The sequence below is a fragment of the Pinus tabuliformis genome, chromosome X (genome assembly GCF_031772625.1).
Source record: "Pinus tabuliformis cultivar Carrire ecotype Pingquan chromosome X, CPIR1, whole genome shotgun sequence".
Classification (NCBI taxonomy): Eukaryota; Viridiplantae; Streptophyta; class Pinopsida; order Pinales; family Pinaceae; genus Pinus; species Pinus tabuliformis.
Window position 1 is genome coordinate 679,383,376 of NC_142308.1, and position 21,910 is coordinate 679,405,285.

The following is a 21,910-nucleotide window of genomic DNA, read 5'->3' on the forward strand; positions in this document are numbered from 1 at the left end:
TTACACACGTGCACATGACTGCACTAATCAACAAGCATCTATCATGCATGTATTCATAACAACGATAGGATGAAAGACGTGTATATAACCCTAATGCATATAAAAGTCCATTAACTAACATACTTACATGCCAAACATACAATACTTGCATGATGATTTGCTCTTACCCTGTGGTCTAGTGTTGTAACCTCACTTTGATGATTTTCATATCCTACTCCATCTCGGCCAACATATTAGCATCATAACATACCAATAGCATCATGATGACCTAAATTGCATACAATGACCTCACGATGCATTTTTGACCTGCTTTACATGCATAACCATAACCTTGACAATGCATGCATAACAACATATAGAAACTAACATGCATAACAAATGCATATACAACCGACAAGTATTCATGAAAATCACATCCCAACAATAACATCAAAAAATTATACATGACGACACCACTATAACCATGACCATAACCATGCATACATAACAAGCACATATACAACCTTCATGCATGTCTGACAATCCATATTTCGCCCATCCAATCCAAGCATTAAACCATGCTTGGATACCAATTTGTAACACCCTCCTCCCACATTTACCCAAGCTAATCAGTTCACCGAGGTAAATATGTGACGAAAAGTTACTATGATATGATTCAACTCCCCAAGTACATTTAAGTGGAATAAAAAAACTAAAATCAAATTGACCTTCCTTAGGAGCTGCAGGACCCCCAAAGGCTAACCAACCATTCCAGGTGCCCAACCCTTGTGTTAAATTTCTTTCTAATTGAACTAAACCCCTGTTCACTCCCATGACAAGCCCTCCATGCGACTGTAACCCTACATTCACTCCCACAACAGGGCCTCCATGCAAATGTAGATTTTTTCACCCAATTCTATGCTAACGACTGTGATATTTAAGCCATTTTTTCAGGTGAGTCTCCAAACCACTGCCAAAAAATTCATAAAACTTTCTAGAACAACGAATGACACCAATAAAAATCCTTTCACACAAAATTTAATCAAGGACTTGACCTAGCAAGGTCTAACCAAGATAGACATTTAATCAAACACATCATGAACTTGTAACCTACATGTCATAGTCACATATCTGAACTTAGGGATCTCATACTTGTTTGAATATCATCAAGAAGGTCTGATGCCTTCTCACCATAGCTGCAATATCATCTATTAGGTCATTCATTCATTAACATTTCATTTACTAACCAAATCATGATGAGATCCATAACTCAAGTTTGTCATAAAACCATGCTTATAACCAACATATAACTAGAATAATAGCAATTATAGAACAACCATCAAAGCCACATAATAAAAAATACATTTACTCATGAAATACAAGGGAAAAAATTTCTTATTAGCATATGAAAAGGCCAAGCAATTCAGGGAATTCCATGTACCACCCAACCATAGATTAGGCTAAACCAAGTTTTCCTTTCAACCAATCACCCCCATGCCATATTCCAAGCATGAATGTGGAATATCATGGAATAAACCAAGAAAACCAAACCAAGGCTTCTAGAGGCCAAACCAACTCAACCCTCAACCATTGATTCGAACTCACGGTCGGACATTACTAACCATCAACATATCGGTCACTATCCAAGTTGTCCATGGCTCCATAACGTTTGTTCCAACCCGGCTTCGAGGGCTAGTAACTCAAACCACAACTGTAGTCGGGCTTGAGAGTAATTTTCCAACTAAGGCTTCCAGGTTTAGTAACTCAACCTACCAAGGGCTCCATATCGTTTGTCCAACCAAGGCTTCCAGGACTAGTAACTCAACCTAAGCTATAGGGTGTCCAAAGCATTTGTCCAACCAAGGCTCTAGGAACTAATAACTCAACCCATAACCATAAGGAACATCAGCATCAACCATAAACAAAAGGTAAAACCCACAACACCATGGTTATCTAGGAAATGACAAGGATAGGAAAAACCACTATCAATCTAGGGAATCCTCCTTGTTAATGACAACTCATAACCAAGAAACCACATGCATGTACCATGCATGCCAAAACTCGCAAGGAAACCATACATGCAACTCGATACTTGTAAAGCAATCCAGCTGTAGTTGCTGATCCTGTTTCCCTCTTGCACTTTCCTACTCTTCCTTTCCCTTCTTGCTTCAAATCCAAGGTATGCCAAAGTGCTCCAAGAATACTTTAAGTGTGCAAAAGTATGAGAGAGAACAGGATGAGAGTGCCAAAGACTGAACTAAAAAAAGCTTCAACTGACAAAAGCCATGAACTAATCCTCATAAGCTTTTTTATCATGAAGGCCTCTATTTTCTTCATTTTCCTCTATTTTCCTTTCAATTTCCTTCTCATGAAAATTTTTGGCCTTTCATCTTCCTTTTCTCCTATTTTCCACTATTTTTATAAATAAATGCTAATAAATGCCTTTTGTCTTTTCCCATGCCTTTGCCCTTGCCAATTTCCCCTAGCCATAATAAATCAAATGAACACCCACTAGATGTTTTTGCCCAACATTCAACTTAGAATACGTGTCCCATGACCTCGAGTCTTATTTTGGCTGTATTAACTTTATTACATGGCTTTTTAAACTCAAAGTTGTTACAATTTTCAAAAACAAAATATAACTTTTATCCTTTTTTCACAAACTTGTTTGACATTTTAATTCATAAAGCACTATTTTCAATTTTGTTTAAACATATAGTTTTTTTTATTTAATTAATAAAATTTGGTTAACTATTTGATTTCCTTAATGTATATCAAGAACAAAAACTTGTTCTTGGATTTTCAATCTCTTTCTCATATATATTTCGTAGATTGTCAATTTATCTCACACAAATATATCTATATATATATAAATATAAAACTTTCTCTCCTCTTAAAATGTGAAAATCTGGCATTTTTTCAAGATTTTTGTGTGACCATAAATTCATTCCCTTTAAAATTGCCAATTCAATCACTCACATCCTAGTTAGAACTTCCTTCCATATCCTTGGCTATTTGTTTTAGATAATTTTGAAAGCGTTAATGTTTATCGAATTAATTAGAAATCACTTTCCAAATTCGCAATTAATAAAGTTTTTAATGGGGAAGGCAACCTTGCATCTTTTTAAAGCTTGGAATGCAACCTAACATTTTTTATTCTTCCCATAACATGCCCAAAGGGCTTGCACTACATAATATAACGCCCTTTCTTTGGCTTCAAACTATATATTTTTCCAAAGTCACTTGAAATGTGTTTTATATATTGGTATAATTATGTGTCTTAAAAAAAAGTCTTAATTCATATGAAGGGGGCATTTTTTTCATTTTGGGAGGAGTCGTTTGCAACTAATGCAACATGAGGTGTCATCTCCCCTTTTAGTCTATTTCTCTAATACGTGCTTATGATATTATCCCATATGTGACTAATTCATTCATTTACAAATAAGAATTTATTTGGACTTATCATGTATGTGAGCACAATTTAGAATGTTATAACTCCATTAGGCATTTCAGAGTAAGCATGGGGTAAACCATACTATTTTGAAATTGGACTATGGTAATCTCTTTTGGATATCCATACATCCCATTCAAATATTCTAAGTTGGTTTTGTATCTTATTTGAACTCTACAAGCATATTAATTATCACATGTTTTAATTTTTCTCATAATTTCTAATTTATTTCTTTTATATCGTAAAGTATTTATGTTCTACTAATATTAATAACATTCATATTAATAAGGTTTATTAATAATATTAATATTAGGGTTTGTGAATAAGGTTTAATATATGATATATCTTTACTTATGCTTCAAGTATGGAGATAAATCAGTCCAAGTCCATAATTTTTTTCTTTAACACTCATATTGCTATCCAGAGGAATTTAACGACTATCTTAGGGTTCCAAAGAAAATCTCTCCCATCAAAGTACCTAGGGGTCCCTCTAACGGTGCAAGCTTGGAAGAAGTCCAATTGGGAGAAATTTATCTCAAACCTTGAGGACAGGGTTAAATGATGGACGGTAAGAGCCTTGAACTTGGCTAGTCGGCTAGTCCTAACAAAGGCGGTGCTTTATATTATCCCATGTTACATGTTATCTATCCTTCCTGCTCCTAAGGGAGTGCTCCAAAAGATCAGGGAAATTCAAAGGAACTTCCTGTGGCGAGGGGCAGAGGAAAAATGTAAATGGGTGTTAGTGGCTTGGAATACTATATGTAAACCAAAGGATGCAGGAGGCCTTGGTCTTCAAGATCCAGAAATAACCAACAGAGAAAATGGAGCAAAATTGTGGTGGAGATGGTTAAAAGGGGGGTCGACACCATGGGCGAATCTATGGAAATCAAAATATGCTCCTAACTGCCAAACAAAATACCTAGTTTATGGGAAATATGATCTTGGGTTCAATCCAAAGGTCGACTCTTTGTAATCTGGCATGGAATAACAAAGGCATCATACAACAACACTATTTCTGGGAAATAAGAAATGGAAAAGAAGCCCTATTATGGGACGATGCTTGGAAACAACAACCAAAGTTGAGCAGAGAGAAATGACATCCCTTCCAATGAAGCACAGACAACCAGGGGTATAGAGAATTCCACCAATTCTAGGAACATGGGATGGAGAATAGTGAATGGAGTTGATGGAATCTGAACATCTCTCAACGTCCAGGCTCAAATAACTTAGCCACTCAAAATTTAATGGAGGAATTGAGCCATAGAAAAATTTTGTTTAATAACAACCAGGACCAACTTAGGTGGGGGGGAAGAAGGAGGGGAGTTCAACCTGAAGGAAGCTGAAGTGTATCTCAGTATGGGACATACTGATTTCAATGACCCATCATGGAGGAAAATATAGTGGGCTCCACATTGGCCTAAAATTAAAATTTTTATATGGCTGACTTTACATAGGAAGGTTCTAACCTAGGACAATCTTATAAAGAGAGGATATACAGGTGCCTTTTGGTGTTTTCTCTGCGAAAAAGAAGAGGAAAACCTTAATCATATACTTAACACCTAGAGCTATCGGAGACCCTCTGGGACTAGTTGACCTTCATCTTTCGACAAACAAATAGAAATAGAGAGAGCATACAGGAAACAATAAAGAAATGGTGGGTGTAGTTTACCAAAAATGAGGTGGTGAATATGACTTGGAATTTAATTTTGGGGTTCATACTCTAGGCAATATGCAAGGAGCACAATCTATGCATATTCCGTGATAAGAAGCTTCTTGTCGAAAGCCTGTTGGAGGAAATAAGATGTTAGCTTAGGGAGACAGTTATTAGCAAAGGCACTCAATCCTCAGAGGAACAACCATCCCCCCAAGAAGTGAGAATTCTGAATTTTTTTGATATGGAATACCTAAGTGGTTCAAGCCACCGACCCAATGAATGCCATATCCAACTTGGTTCTGCGGTGTGGCCCCTGAAGGTTTCCTGAAACTGAATTTTGATGGGGCGTCAAAAATGAATTTGGGCAAGGAAAGGGCTGGAGGAGTCATTCGAGACTGGACAGGTAAAATATGCATATTATACTTCATAAACATGGGACAAGCCTCAAACAATGCAACATAATTCTAGGCCCTGGAGCATGGGCTGGAAATGATGATCCACGAAGGAATGATGAACGTGATAGTTGAAGGGGACTCTATGTTAGCCATCCAAGTGGCACAATGGATGTAATGTGGTGCACAATTGAGAAAAGTAATGAAGAAATAACACCTGGACCAGTTAATCCAACACATTCAGAAACATATGGAGGTATTGAAAATTGTGGAGTTCACCTTAGTACGTCGCTCAGAAAACGTGTTGGCGAACAGGGTGGAAAATGCAGGGGTCGAGAGCATCCAATCGCTAACTGATGTGGTGTGGGAGGAAATGTATGAGTGTCAATTAAAGGAGGAATGTCGAAGGTTGGTGGAGAGAGATTACTCCATGTCAGGAAGGTGGGTTGATAAAGAAGGGGTGGGTCTGAATCAGGACAGTGACCCACCTGGTGATGCAAATGAATAACCCTCATTATGGAAAGACAGGTAGTAGCTAGTTAACAAACTAGAAGGGGTACATGTTCACCACATACGGAAGGAAAGATTGTTGATGATGGGAGAGGGGGGATTTCCTCCTTAATGGATCATCCTTCAGATCACCTCATTAATTGGAGAAGGTTGCAAGAGGAGTGGAGAAGTACGATATCCCAAGGGGTGGTGTACTAGAGCAGGGAAATGGCAATTATGATTTTGTACAGACCGATCGAAGGGGCGAATGAGAGGGAGGATGCCCACAAGCTCACATGTTTGTACTGCAACACCACTAGCATGATGACGTTACCGAAGTTAGAGAAGGAATACACTCAAAAATTGGTGAGGTTGGTCATGTCTTGGTTGTTTCCTTTAAATTGTGAGTTAGGATAGGGAGCAGGAATTGTAACAATAAGGTTGAGAGCTAGAAATTGGTGTAACAATGAGGGTGATTTAGAAATTTTGGCTCAAGAAATTAAGGTTTTTGGGAGTGTAATGGGAAAGGGTCGCAATGTTGGAGGTAGGCTAAGGGGCTGATGAGCCCCAAAAATGGATAATTATATGGGCTCATTCAACCTCCTAATTCGACTTAATCCACCATTCTCATTAGTTTATTGCATGTTTTTGATTATATTTATGCTAATAGAGTGAATTGGGTTAGTCATTATGCCAACAAGTCTAATGTGTGCTTTGCGTAGTCTTTTTGGTCAATTTGGAGACAAAATCAAAGGTTTTAATGAGCACTTGGCAGCCAAATTCGTGGGAGAACAAGGGAGAGGATTTGTAGGAAGGTGTCCCCTTCATTTATGGGCCCTTACCTCGAATTCTCCACCATCAGGTCGGAGTTCAAGGGCCACCAAATCAATTATCACAAGGGCAGCTGAGCAAGTGCTAGTAAAAGTGTTGTTAACTACAAGTTTTGGCAGCCGAGTTCCTAAAGTTTAGGAGGGCTGTTGGGGTCCTCAATTTGTATAAATAAGAAGGCTTAGGGCCTCATTTTGGTTGGCCAGTACTTAGTCATTTTGTAGGCAGGAGTTAGCTAGTTTGTAGTTCGATTTTAGTCAGTAGATTAGCTTTGCATTTTAGCACATTTTCAAGCTTTCCCTTGTGGACAGTTTTTGATGTAACTCTTCTTTTCTTGCTCAATAAAGATGAATCCAGCTTTGCACCAGCTCTAAATCTCTCTTAGGAGGTTGTAGCTCTTGGGGTTGGGCCCATCTCAAGTGCCCAGTACCTCCTTTGTTTACTTTCATGTGTCTTTGCTGCATTCTTAGAATAAAATCTGCTACTTAGATTTAAATCTTGCTTTGTTATTTAGATTGCTTTTGATGATTAAAAAGGATTTTTAGGTTTAGATTGAGTTGATAGGTTAATAACAGGAAAAAGGCTCCAAAAAGGGTCAACAAACACTTTTGGTTTCACCTCTTCCTTATTGTATCAGGGGCTGGAATTGAAGTAACCGTGTTGTCCCAAACAAAAACACTAGTTTGATTTACCATGCAATCCTTAGTGTACTGTTTTCATTTGCAGAAGTTGGTTATGTGTTCAGATCTCTGAAATGTTTCATTGCATAGTTGATATACATGGTTCTCTTTCAAATAAAGTTGCTATTCATTCACTTTATCGTTAGTTAGATTAGATTAGCTAGGACTTTGATTACTCGCAAGACTTTGTTGATTCAGTTGAATGTATACGGTGCAGAGAATCTCTACCACTCTTTCATCGACCTAAGCTTCATCAGAGCCATCTGCTCCATCTCCTAGCTAGGTTCCTCATCTCACATCTGTCCTCTTGCCCACGTAACCCTACCTTTTTGTGCAATCATTGTTTCAACCTTCTTTGAGCCAATTCAGCCATCCACACCTTCTCACCACTCCATCCACCAGTCCCTGGGCAACTTCAGACCCCTATCCTACCTCCATACCCATTCATGCATCTTCCCTCACTCACCCATCCTCCAAAATCCAATTTTTAAACATCCTGCAGAAATTTCTGAACATCCTGTAGAAATTCCTGAACATCCTGTAGAACCCCTGCAGACTTCCTGTAGAAGCTCACAAATGAGGTTTCTTGATATCCAAACTTTGTGAAACTCTCTGGAAGGGTGTTAGGGACTCCTTAGACCCTCTCTGAACCTTCCCGACCTCTTCCAAGCATTTCTTCTCCTTGATCCACCTCTGCACAGTAAAAAACAGTTAAATTGCATGCATGATAATTGTGACAACTTACTCAAAAATACAAAAAGATGGTTCTTTCAGATTCTACTGTAGAAATAGCTTAGATACATGCATTTCATCTTCTTAGAAGTCAATGTCATCTAATTCAGTAGCTTGCATCTTCCTCCTTGCATCAGTAGGACTAGCTAGTAGAATCAGGGTTTGTGTTTCTTTTTGGCTTTCAGTTTCTTTCCGCAAATAGATTAGCTTCCTTTGAGTTAGCTTTCATCCATTAGTTAAAAATCTTATTCTAAGAGCTCATAGAAGTTGGCTTAAGCTCCTAGCAGACTTGTGCCAGCTAACCAAGTGACAACTGCGGCAAGAGCTAGTACTTGTGCATACAGCACCGTCCCTTCCAAGTTTGTTATGAACTATCGGGTTGATAAAATTAAAGAAGGGAGTCTCAGGAGTTGCAGCATTATTGCTGCAATACTGGGGCTCACAACTCTTTTTGGCACCATTTCCGGGGAAGCGTCAGAGTATTGGTGATTGCTGCTTTTCTTCTATTTTCTACTACAACCTTCTGCTAAGTAGTTTATTTCATTTCCATTCTGCAATTTCATTTCCACAAAAGTAGAGTAGACATTTCCTGCTTTAATAGATTAGCATTTCAATTTCGCAATTTCACTTCTCCAAGCATAGATTATCCTTTCAATTCTGCAAGCGTAGACTAGCCTTTCATTCCTGCAATTTCATTTGAGCAAAATAGATTAGTCCTTTCCTGCTGTCATTTCAATTCCGCATGTTCATTTCAGCAAGATAGTTAGTTGCAGTTCAATCTATTTTAGTTTTTGCAGGTACAAGCAGAAGAAAAATACAAAAATCAACCAAAAATATTTCCTTTCATGCCTGGTAGGAGTAGAGATAAGTCAGAAAAATATTTGCACAACACCCCCCACTGCTTCACACAGCCAACCTTCTCTCTTCTTCGATGGCTGTGATTAAGAAGAAGCCCTAGGTGGACATCAAGGCATATTTGAAGAACCTCTAGGGGAGAAGAAGAAGAAAACATTCCTCTGGAGCAAATGGCTACAAGCAGAAATGTTGGGAGCAGTACCTTATCCAAAAATGAATTTGAAAATTAGATGGAAGATTTCAAGAGTGATATGAGGCAGTTTCTTGCCATGCAACTGGATACCCTGCAGATCCAAAGGAAGCAAGAGGAAGCCAAGAGGGCTTTGGTCATCTTTTGTCCCAGGTGCACTAGAAATCATCCTAGGAACGAATGTCCAATGCACTCCCTAGAAGTGTGTTTCGTCTGTGAAGAATACCATCCTACGAATCAGTGCCCTTCCTTGCCTGGACTTAAAGCTGCATACCAGAGAGCCAAAGGAGCCACTGAATCACTCTATTATATGAACCAAAGGAGGCCACATGGACCCATACCCTACCAGCAGGGAATGCAAGGTACATCCCAGAACTATTATGACCCCTATCAAACCACTTCCATACCTTCTTGGGGTCCCCCTGCTCATCCTTCCTGGTTCACACCTCCTCCTTGTTCCTTCACAGATCCATATTATGCCCAACCAGCTACTCATTCATTTCACTCTTATGCTCAGCCACAACCTCAGTGGAATGCACCTCATCAGGGGTGGAGGCCCCAGTACAACTCTCCTCCCGCTCATTTGCCTCCACCACCTGCCCAACCACAAACCCATCCACATCCATCTCAAAAATACACCACCACTCAACTACCCGTACCACCATCTCCAAACCCGCACATTGGAATAGCTCAACCCAATTGCAAAGCTGAGGCACAACATGTCCAAATGACTCCTCTTGAGCTCGATGATCTTCACCATAGCTCAGGAAGAGTATTGCAAAACAGAGATTATATTGACAACATTGAAGGACCAAAGGCAAAAGAAGATTCAAAAGAGGAGATCAAAGCACCATGGGCTGCACTTGATGAAGAGAAGACATCAGAAGCAAAGATCAAGAAAGCTCCCTCATGGTTACCATCAAACCCTCCATGTAGTCAAGAGAAAAATCAACACAAAGAGGAAGATGTGAAGGTCATGATAGAAGAAGATATGGAGAATGATCCAGATCAGAAAAAGGACCAAGGATATTAGAGCTATATTGACATATGGTTTTAGACGGTCACTAAGTTGCAGTAGTACTCTCTTCCTCAGCTATGTTTGATCCCTTCAAAGTCAATTCATTTGGTCTCTGAAATCCGGATAGCTATCAAAGCATGCATCTCAAGCCGCCACATCATTTTGTCTCTGATCTCGATGTGCACATGGCTCCATTGGAAGTATTCTTATACTTGAAAAGAATTTTGTTTTTCAAGTAGGGTAGGGTAGAAAAAAAAAGAATAAAGAGAAAAAAAAGATTAAAAAATGAAAATAAGAGGAAAATAGAAATCTAAGGTGAAAACCCCCTCGGAGGCGCCTTAGATTGGCTCATTGATTGAAAACCTCCATGAGGCGGTCAATGGGTTGGAAAGAAGAGGAAATAAAAAAAGAATAAGATCCTTGGGTGAAAACCTCCCTTGGAGGTGCCCGGGGCAGGCAATTAGGGTGAAAACCTCCATGAGGTGCCCTAGTTGTTTTTTTCCAAAAAAAAAAAAAAAAAAGAGAAAAAGAAAAGAAAAATAAAGCTAATTTCCATTGAATAATTGCAGGTTGCAAGAAGGACATTGCAGGTTAGGAGGATCGCTCAAAACAAAGACAAAGGAAGTTCTATGCCTTCTACAGGAAGTTCTGTGTCTTCTACAGGAAGTTCTGTGTCTTCTACAGGAAGCCTACAAACGAGCCAAAATTGATCTCTGAAGAGGACCTGAAGGCCGAGAATCTGTCCATGAGGCCTGCAAGCATCCATGTTTCCATCCCTCACCCTTCTCCATCATTTTTTCCATATCATTGTGCTTCTTTCCTCAAAATTGTGTGTTCTACAGGAAGTTCCTGTAGAAATTACAGGATTTCTACAGGAAGCTAGAAATGGATGTGAACAAGGTATTTTGGCAAACATGATAGCTTCCTCAAGGGTTTAGAAGTCCTCCTGCAATCTTCAAACTCCTCCTCCATCATCTCCATGCCTGCATCACAGCCCAAGCTCAGTTTTTCTTTCCATGCAAAAACTTGCAGAATGCTTTGAAGAAAAAAATACATAGAACAAAATTTGTTTTTGCCCTAAATTGAAAACCATGCATCCATTTGAAAAACCGTTTTACGGGGAATTGTATAGGGATGATGGAAACATGCCCGAGCAATTTCAGCCCATTCCGGTGCACGGTTTCCAAGAAATCCGCCTCCATCACCGTCATCCATTCTTGCATTTTCTCCATATCCGTGCATCCATTTCAAAACCTGTTTCATGGGGAGATGCATATGGGTGATAGTAGCCTACCCAAGCAGTTTCAACCGATTCTGATGCATGGTTTTCGAGAAATTGATCTCTGAAATCTTCAACCATTTTCTGTTTTTCTCGAAATTTGTGCATCCATTGATCGCAATTTTGCTATGGGAGATGCATAATGATGATAGGAACATGCTCAACAAGTTTCAGATTGATCTGGTCTATCTTTCGGGAGCAATGGAGAAAACAAGTTTTGGTCCTGAGAAAATTCAGCAGCAGTAGCTTGAGGGTGCAGATCTAAACGTGAAGCCAGCTCCTACAGCATGGATCCGGCCAGAGGATACCTGTACAAGAAAAAATAGCCATGAATCAACCACCAAGCCCTCATGCAACCACAGAAGCCAATGCATGCAGCAAATGAAAGGCCACAGCACCTCACGACAGCCATATTCGACTTCCAGGTATGTGACTAAAACTCATTCCTCTATTGCATGAATCTAATCTAAGCACTGCATGAACGAATGAGATGGTGGGATTCAGCCAGGAAGCTAGCCAGATTCGATTGCACTCATCCAGGAAAAAATCATGCAGCATACGTGTATAGTCGTTCACGTGAAATTTGAAAAACACAGGTAGTGGTAGACGTGTTGAACTCCAGCGCACAGGACGTCAAATGATTAACAGATAGAAGAGAACATACAGTCCATAACATCACTGCAGTTCGAATAAAGACAACACACGTTTTTGCCACCTCACCACAAATCACGCAGCAATTAAAGAAGGCTCGGCTGAAACTCACAAACTGTTGTTCATCTGCACTTGCCACATCCTCCACTGAAGTATGCACAAAACGATTAACTAGTTATCCTCCACCAGTTTCTCTACCTGTCTCCGAGATTCTGCTACGTATCAAGCTTGCTCAGAGGCGCAGGGGTGCTCTACAGGCGTTTCTATAGGAAGTCTTCTACAGGAAACACAGAAAACAACCATGCAGAAAGAAAACCTGGGATTTTCGGCGAATTTCAAGCTCCAAACGAGGTAGGATTGGGGAAACTTCGTTGTGCATGATTTGTTGGTACAAAATGGTGAATTGAACACGGCATTGAATTGAAAAATGAGAGTAACAGTCTACCTGTGTATTCAACAAAATATGAAAGATTGCCTGCATATTTCACTGTATTTGCCCAAGTTCTTTCTCTGCACTCCGAACTCTCCTCATCATCTTTAAAAGTAAAGAAGATATATGCTGCAGTAGAGGCCACCCTGTGTGTATGAAAACCTGAATTTACATATGTATCTATGTGTTGAGAAGAGAATTTGTGCCCTTATGCTCAGTTCTGCAAAAACAACATTGTCCTTTCAATAAACCGACAGTCGAATTCTGGGTGACAGAAACAAGGGAATTATTGCTATCTGGTATTGTGAGGAACACAAGAGAAACTCCTCCCTGGGTTCAGAAAACACCAAATTCAGTTGTCCTCTGTTTTAGTGATTGACTGTTGTTTTCCTGAGCATTTCCTTTTCTGATTAAAACATAAAAAGAGCAATTCCACCATGCCATGAGGATTCATAATGGGAGAACACAATTGAACAAGTAAGGGCACACCCAAGGCAACCACAACACAAGTCAAAGAGAAGGCACCCCCAGCCAAGCAAGCCAAATCAGGGAAAACTGGTTCTACAGGAAGCCAGCAGACTGTTTCTACAGGAAGCTAGAAAACTGCTTCTACAGGAAACCAGAAAACATCCACTACAGGAATTTCTACAGGAAGTCTGGGGAAAGGGCAGCAGAAGGAGAAATCAACCGAGATTTTAGCTAGAGAGGCAGCAGTTGTGCTGGCCACCCTAAGCACATCCCCCAAGCAGAAGGAGAAGTGAAAGAGGGAGCTTCCACTATATTTTAAGGCAAGAAATAGCATGCAGATAAGAACTGACAGACCCCAACCACAGTCAAAAGATCCAATCACAATTCTAGACACCTCAGCTACACAAAAGGAGAGGTCTCCCTCCAAGGCATCCATCACCTATGAATGGGGAAGCCCAAAGACATCCACCTGGAGAGAAAGAATGGAAATGTTGGACGCAAAGGCCTCTCTAGAGGATGCTGAGACAATTCTACAGGAAGCTGAGAATTCTCTAGGAAAAGGAGCACAGGCAGTGGGAAGAAGCAGAGGGAAAAGCATGGTTTCATGACCGAGAAGAGGAATCACTTCAGAAGCTTGCATGACAGGGAGGCCACCAGGGCCATCAAATATGACGAGATAGATCAATTGCTCAGAGGATGAGCAACACTTTCAGTAGGGGGTTGATGATGAGCCCCAAAAATGGATAATTATATGGGCTCATTCAACCTCCTAATTCGACTTAATCCACCATTATCATTAGTTTATTGCATGTTTTTGATTATATTTATGCTAATAGAGTGAATTGGGTTAGTCATTATGCCAACAAGTCTAATGTGTGCTTTGCGTAGTCTTTTTGGTCAATATGGAGAAAAAATCAAAGGTTTTAATGAGCACTTGGCAGCCAAATTCGTGGGAGAACAAGGGAGAGGATTTGTAGGAAGGTGTCCCCTTCATTTATGGGCCCTTACCTCGAATTCTCCACCATCATCTTGGAGTTCAAGGGCCACCAAATCAATTATCACAAGGGCAGCCGAGCAAGTGCTAGTAAAAGTGTTGTTAACTACAAGTTTTGGCAGCCGAGTTCCTAAAGTTTAGGAGGGTTGTTGGGGTCCTCAATTTGTATAAATAAGAAGGCTTAGGGCCTCATTTTGGTTAGCCAGTAGTTAGTCACTTTGTAGGCAGGAGTTAGCTAGTTTGTAGTTCGATTTTAGTCAGTAGATTAGCTTTGCATTTCAGCACATTTTCAAGCTTTCCCTTGTGGACAGTTTTTGATGTAACTCTTCTTTTCTTGCTCAATAAAGATGAATCCAGCTTTGCACCAGCTCTAAATCTCTCTTAGGAGGTTGTAGCTCTTGGGGTTGGGCCCATCTCAAGTGCCCAGTACCTCCTTTGTTCACTTTCATGTGTCTTTGCTGCATTCTTAGAATAAAATCTGCTTCTTAGATTTAAATCTTGCTTTGTTATTTAGATTTCTTTTGATGATTAAAAAGGATATTTAGGTTCATATTGAGTTGATAGGTTAATAACAGGAAAAAGGCTCCAAAAAAGGGTCAACAAACACTTTTGGTTTCACCTCTTCCTTATTGGATCAGGGGCTGGAATTGAAGTAACCGTGTTGTCCCAAACAAAAACACTAGTTTGCTTTACCATGCAATCCTTAGTGTACTGTTTTCATTTGCAGAAGTTGGTTATGTGTTCAGATCTCTAAAATGTTTCATTGCATAGTTGATATACATGGTTCTCTTTCAAATAAAGCTGTTGTTCATTCACTTTATCGTTAGTTAGATTAGATTAGCTAGGACTTTGATTACTCGCAAGACTTTGTTGATTCAGTTGAATGTATACGGTGCAGAGCATCTCTACCACTCTTTCATCCACCTAAGCTTCATCAGAGCCATTTGCTCCATCTCCTAGCTAAGTTCCGCATCTCACATCTATCCTCTTGCCCACGTAACCCTACCATTTTGTGCAATCATTGTTTCAACCTTCTTTGAGCCAATTTAGCCATCCACACCTTCTCACCTCCATCCACCAGTCCCTGGGCCACTTCAGACCCCTATCCTACCTCCATACCCATTCATGCATCTTCCCTCACTCACCCATCCTCCAAAATCCAATTTTTAAACATCCTGTAGAAATTTTTGAACATCCTGTAGAAATTCCTAAACATCCTGTAGAACCCCTGCAGACTTCCTGTAGAAGCTCACAAATGAGGTTTCTTGATATCCAAACTTTGTGAAACTCTCTAGAAGGGTGTTAGGGACTCCTTAGACCCTCTTTGAACCTTCCCAACCTCTTCCAAGCATTTCTCCTCCTTGATCCACCTCTGCACAGTAAAAAATAGTTAAATTGCATGCATGATAATTGTGACAACTTATTCAAAAATACAAAAAGATGGTTCTTTCAGATTCTGCTGTAGACATAACTTAGATACATGCATTTCATCTTCTTAGAATTCAATGGCATCTCATTCAGTAGCTTGCATCTTCCTTCTTGCATCAGTAGGACTAGCTGGTAGAATTAGGGTTTGCTAGGGTTTGCGTTTCTTTTTGGCTTTCAGTTTCTTTCCGCAAATAGATTAGCTTCCTTTGAGTTAGCTTTCATCCATCAGTTAAAAATGTTCTTCTAAGAGCTCATAGAAGTTGGCTTAAGCTCCTAGCGGACTTGTGCCAGCTAACCAAGTGACAACTGCGGCAAGAGCTAGTTCTTGTGCATACAACACCGTCGCTTCCAAGTTTGTTACGAACTACCGGGTTGATAAAATTAAAGAAGGGAGTCTCAGGAGTTGCAGCATTATTGTTGCAATACTGGGGCTCACCAGGGGTAGACATCGCACAGATGCTCAGGGTTCTGAGACCAGTAAAATGACTCGAATGGAGGATGCGATGAGGTTGGCTACAATCAATTATCAAATGATTGTCCCACAGAAAGGGAAGGAGATATTGGAAACCTGGGAGATGAGGTTAGAAGACAATGCAGGGTTGTCCCAGATGACGAAATTGAGGAGGAAGTAGATTTGATATCGACACAGGGAATACTAGAACTTGGACGATGGTGTACCATAAGACCCTAGAGATGGCTTGGCACGAAAAAACTCTAGTCAGGAAGTTGAAAGTGGAGGCAGAAAAGGATCAAACTAGAAGACAGATGGAGACACAACTCTAGTTGAAGGCGATAGATCAAAGACTAAGAGCTATTGAGGAGGATCTCAAGGGTGTGGGGAGAATATAATTCCTACAGAATGATAGGATTGGGGATATGAATAAGATGTTCTCAATCTACCTGAAGTACATCATAATCTAGACATCACACTGGGGAAAGAGCAAGGGGATCCGACCTATCTCAGAAAATATTGGGATTGGTAGGTTAGAGTTGCAGGCAACCATCAACATACAAATTTGGGTGTGGGGGGAGCATCAACAAAAAATCCAAGTGAGGGAGAAACCCCTGTGACTTAGCAAGGTTCGGGGACAACAACGAAAGCAAAGCCTGTTAATTGATTATGGCATTGGCCACTCTTTTGTTTAGTTTTGTTGTATGGTTTCATAGGCAGTATGGTAGTTATTTTGTTAAATTCAAGTCTGTAGATCCAAAATGTGTAGTCAGTAAGATAGACAAATCGACAATTAGTAGTAGTAAGAAAGGTAATTTTGTTGAACTATATAAGGGATACTAGAGACAAAAAACCTTATGGCATGCATGGTTAAATATGTGATTAAGACAATCTTTTTCTGTAATTGGTCTGGTTTCCAATCTGGCAAACCAACTACCTTGTTTGTACTCTGTGTTTATTTCATAATATAAGGATTCTCTATTGACTTACAAAAAAAAAGTTTAATATATGATAATAATATTAGAGTCTCTGAATAAAGCTTAATATTTAATAATAATAATATTAGGGTATGTGAATAAGGTTTAATAAAGTTGATTAATAACAATAACAATAATAATATTAAGGTTGACTATATAAGGTAGTTAGAGTCAATTATAGTCGCCATGTTTTACTATGGTTGACCATAGTCAACTATTGTAGCTTGTAGATAACTATGGTCAACATGGTCAACCATCATCAACCATAGTTGACTCTATTCATGATGGTTGACAATAGTCAACCATGTTCAACCATCAACTTTAGTTAGCCATCATAAGTCATCGTCAACAATGGTCAATGATGATCAACCATGACCAACCATGGTCATCTCTGGTTGACCATAGTCAACCTTGGATAATGATAGTCAACCCATGCTCAACATGGAAAACCATGGTTAAAATGGTCAAACATGCTCAACCTTAGTCAACAATGGTCAACATTAATGTAACATTGTTAAATTGATGTAACATTAATATATTGTTACATTAATGGTTGACCATGGTCAAACTCAATCAACCTCAATCAACCATATTCAACCTTGGTCAACTTCATCAACCATGATCAAACTCATCAACCCTCTTCAACCATTGTCAACCATGGTCAACAAATCCACCCCACACACATTGGTCATCAACTAGCACAACAACATTAATAAATATGGTTGATATATGCCAATCAATATCATTTTCCCCTTTTTATACACCAAGCATAGAAAATGATATCAATCAACGTATATCAAGCACATTTACAAATATGGTTATACTAGTTTTTAATATTTTTAGTTTCTTGAACTAGTTTTTTAACAACTAATTTCTAACCTATTCTTACATATTATTATATTTCTATTTTTAATATTAAAAATTCTATACTAATAAGGTATGATCTCTTTTTAAACACTATAAAATTATCTTATCATATTTTATTTATGAATAAGTCAAACTATAGTGCTCATGTGCAAATACCCAATCTTTTGTCACAACATTATTTCATGCTCTAGAAGATACCCGATCCAAAATGGATTTTGGATAGGCTCCTAAGTCTAAGTGTTCCTGACAGAGGAAAAATGAAAGTTCAAGGAATTTCCTGGAACAAGCCCCATTGTAGATATCGTCTCATTCTGAATCCACTGCAATTTGAATGGGCAAAAATGGACTGAGGATGTAGAAGTTATCATAAAATGAAGCTGCCCTTTTTCCTTTGGAAAAAGAGGAAAAATCCCCTAAGAATGGGTCCTGCAAAACCCTCTAAGTTGTCAAAGTCTTCAAAAAAATCCAAAAACCATCACAAAGGGAAAACCTTTAAAAAAGGCGGATAACACTATTGGGCCTTAAAAACATTGGAAAACAGGCTCATCGGCGGTCGAAGGAACTTTGCACAAGAACCGTCGGATCTAGCCGATCAACGATCCAGATCCGATCAGCATATCACAATTGGTGAATGTAGTCGGAGGATATAGGAGGCAGACGCACAATAGGACCAGGTCGAGTGATATGCCGATCGCTGATATTGGCGGATCGCAATCGGCAATGCCACGAGGCAAAGGCGGGACCCCGCGATGTACGATATCACGATCGCCGATATCGGCGGATCGCAATTGGCGTCGGCATCAGCCATGCCATAAGGGAACCCTGGGCCCATGCGATACGCGATTGCGATGTTGCAATATCGTGTTGGAACATTTCAAAGGAGCAGGGTTGTTATATATATGTGTGATGTGATGGCCGGACCCGACGGGGTTATAGGCGATAGTTGATGTATTTTTAAATCCGCCCAACGACATTTTGCTATGTATTTTGCATATTTTGTTTGATAAATGAAATACGAAGGGAAGCACTGATGCGATGAAAACCAGACCTGAAAGGGTTTGTGAATGAAATTATATATCGTTTCAAGTCCGATGTGGGTTGTTTTGCGGGATTTTGCAATGTTTTAATGCATTTCTCTGTGTAAATAGAGAATGGCTGTTTCAGGGATTTCAAAGGCCCGATGCACTTTTCCGTTATAGAATAGGTGGCCACCTCCCCTAAAGACATTATGAAGTGATTTCTAACGCTTAGAATATGGATTCGAGTGGACAGAGGATGGAAGCCAAAGAGCCCGAGAGGGAAAATGAACAGACAGTGCTGATTGGCTAAAAGACACAAAATGACAGAAAAAGAAAATAATAAGCAACGCTGAGACAGGAGTGCAAAAAGCTAAGCCAAAGCGAGAAGCTAGGGCAATTGAGAGTGGAGAGAGCTCAATTGAGCAGAGGGAATGAAAACAAGCAGTGCAGAAAGCAAAAGCTGAAGCATAGAGCAGCCAAGGGAGTCACTTGGAGTTCAAGTGAAAAGCCAGAGAGTTGTAAATTGCAGAGAGCCAAAGAAGGCAAAGCCGAAGAGCCAGAGCTAGAGCCAGAGCCAGAGCCAAGAGCCACAACCAAATCCGAGAGCCCAAAAGCTGAGATCTTCAAAAGCTAGGGAGAGATGGTGTTCTGAGCCCATTGTTCCTGTGTAAAATAGTGGAGTTGAGCCAAGAGCTTGTAAAAGGACCTGCCATAATCCCAGAGAGCCTAGTCAAGTTGACTAGAGCTCAAGGAGATGTAGCCCAAGAGTTTTGGGTGAACTCCAAATTAAATTGTTGTCTTATGTGCTTGTTTTACTGTTGCATTATTTACTGTTATATGTATTTATATATCAATTTTAGCACATTAATTTACAGCACTTGAACAGTTTAAGACAAACATAAGCATACACCCATATTTTCAAGCACATATTTAATTCCGCACAGGTTAATCATTAAGACTTGTGAATATTTAAAGCTTTGGAAGTGAGAGAGGTTCTTGTAAGTTAGAAAAGAAGCCTAAGTGCCCCATTTTCAGATCAGGTGGTATTAGAGCCTAAGTTTGGTTTACCCCACCTTCAAAGAAGGTTATATCAGAATGCTTGATTGAAAAAGTAAATATTGCTTGTCTAAAAGGTGTTTCAACAACAAGAGGCTAATTGTATGCTTGTTTTGCAGACTGACTATTGTTTGAGTTTGCAGGGGTGAAAGGAAAGCTATTGATAGCTCAGTCCAGGAAGGACAAATAGGAAGAAGGGCTGAAGGCATTCTTCTATCCCAAAGGACCTCAAGGCAGTCCTTAAAGCACAAGAGGTTTGTTGCAAAAGGTTGCTGAAATAAGCTCTTTATTAATCTTGTTTGAAGTTCTTTGTTCATTGGCATAATGACAACTTCTACAAGTGTATCCTCAAATTCCTCTTGCATCACAAGACCCTTTGATGAAGACATAAAGCAAGACTTGTTCATTATGATGGGAAAGGTGAGAGAAATGTATGAGGATGGATGGAAGAGTAGCATACTTAGAGAGCATTTGAATTTCGTGGAGGAAGAGAAGCAGATGCTTTCTGACAAATTGCAGGAAATGGAGAGGAAACTTCATATTGCAAATATGAACCTGAAGAGGATGCATGAGTTAGAGTCCCAAGTCTTTGTTGCCAAAGAAGCCTTGGTCAAGTATCAGCTTGAAGAAGAGGTAAATAATTCCAGTTTGTCTTCAAATTGTTCTAAGAATGCTTATCTTGGTTCTTTTAAAAAACATACTAGAGACATAGGTTCCAAGCTTATGTCCAAGATGGGATATGAAGGAAAGTGCTTGGGAAAGAATGCACAAGGTATTGTTGAACCAATAATGGTTGAGGAAAGGCCTAAGTATTTGGGTCTTGGCTATTGAAAGTCTTATGGAGAGAGTTCCAAAGCTGCCATGAAGGCCATTGAAACATCTCCAAGAAAGAGTTGTATTGTAGAGTGTGAAGATTGTGTTCAGGAGGAATGTGATAGCTTGAAACATCACTTGCAGGATGCAAGTGTTCAGAAGCACACACTTGAACTAGAGAGTTAGGGAAACTCTAACAGCCTTGAAGAGATTGATGGTGTTCCAAAGGGAGCCACTCCTTCATTTGCTTCACCTCCTCATGAAGGCAATAAAGGTGAAAGAGGTAGGTATAAATCTAGTTCTAAACATATTCCTTTTGATTTTGCAAAGCATGGTAAATTTCCACATAAGCATGGGAAAATAATTGCATGTTCCTTTTGTGGTTTGGATAACCATCATGTTTCTAGATGTTGGAAGAGAATGGCCACATACATGAAACTTTTGAAGGAAAAGAAGCAAAGAGCCAAAGGTCCATTGGAAAAGGCAAATCATGTTGTCAAGAGGATGCACATGCGGTGCACTTACTGCCATAAGCAAGGATATCTGGCTGCAAAATGTTGGACACTGAATCGAACAATGCTTCCACCAAAGCTAAAGAAAGTGGAAAGAGAAGATGGGAGAAATGGAAATGAATTTTCCATGGATGATGTGTCTCAAGATGATTCACATGTTGATGCTGATGTGCAGACAAAGGAAAAACCTTTGAACTAGATTGGTAAGAAATGGCAAGAGTTCTTTTCCAATTAAGGATTGCATGCCTATTGATGCATCTATTTGCATTTCTTTGTTGATGAGATGTAAGTTGCAGGTTTCTACCAAGATGGTGAATGGAAAAAGTTTGAGTAGGAGACTCACTTTGTTGCTGGAACATTATATGTCATTTCAACTTTGAAAGTACAATGTGCTTAAGCGAAAGTTGAAAGATGAAATGCATGCACGAGCTTGATGTGCATGAACAAAGTGATACTGATGTTTTCCTTGTATTTGAACATGTGTGTGTAATTATCTTGAAGGGTTGATTGCATAAACATACGTGTAATATTGACTTGAGAAAAGTTGATTTGGTCTCCAAGATGGAGATAGTGATGAAATTTTCATTTTTTGAAAAGAGTCCTAATGGTCCTTTTCTACATGCTTGACTTGAAGGGTCATTTGCTTTAAAGACATGTTTTGTGGGCTTGTTTTCTAGTCCATCATTTGTATGCATAT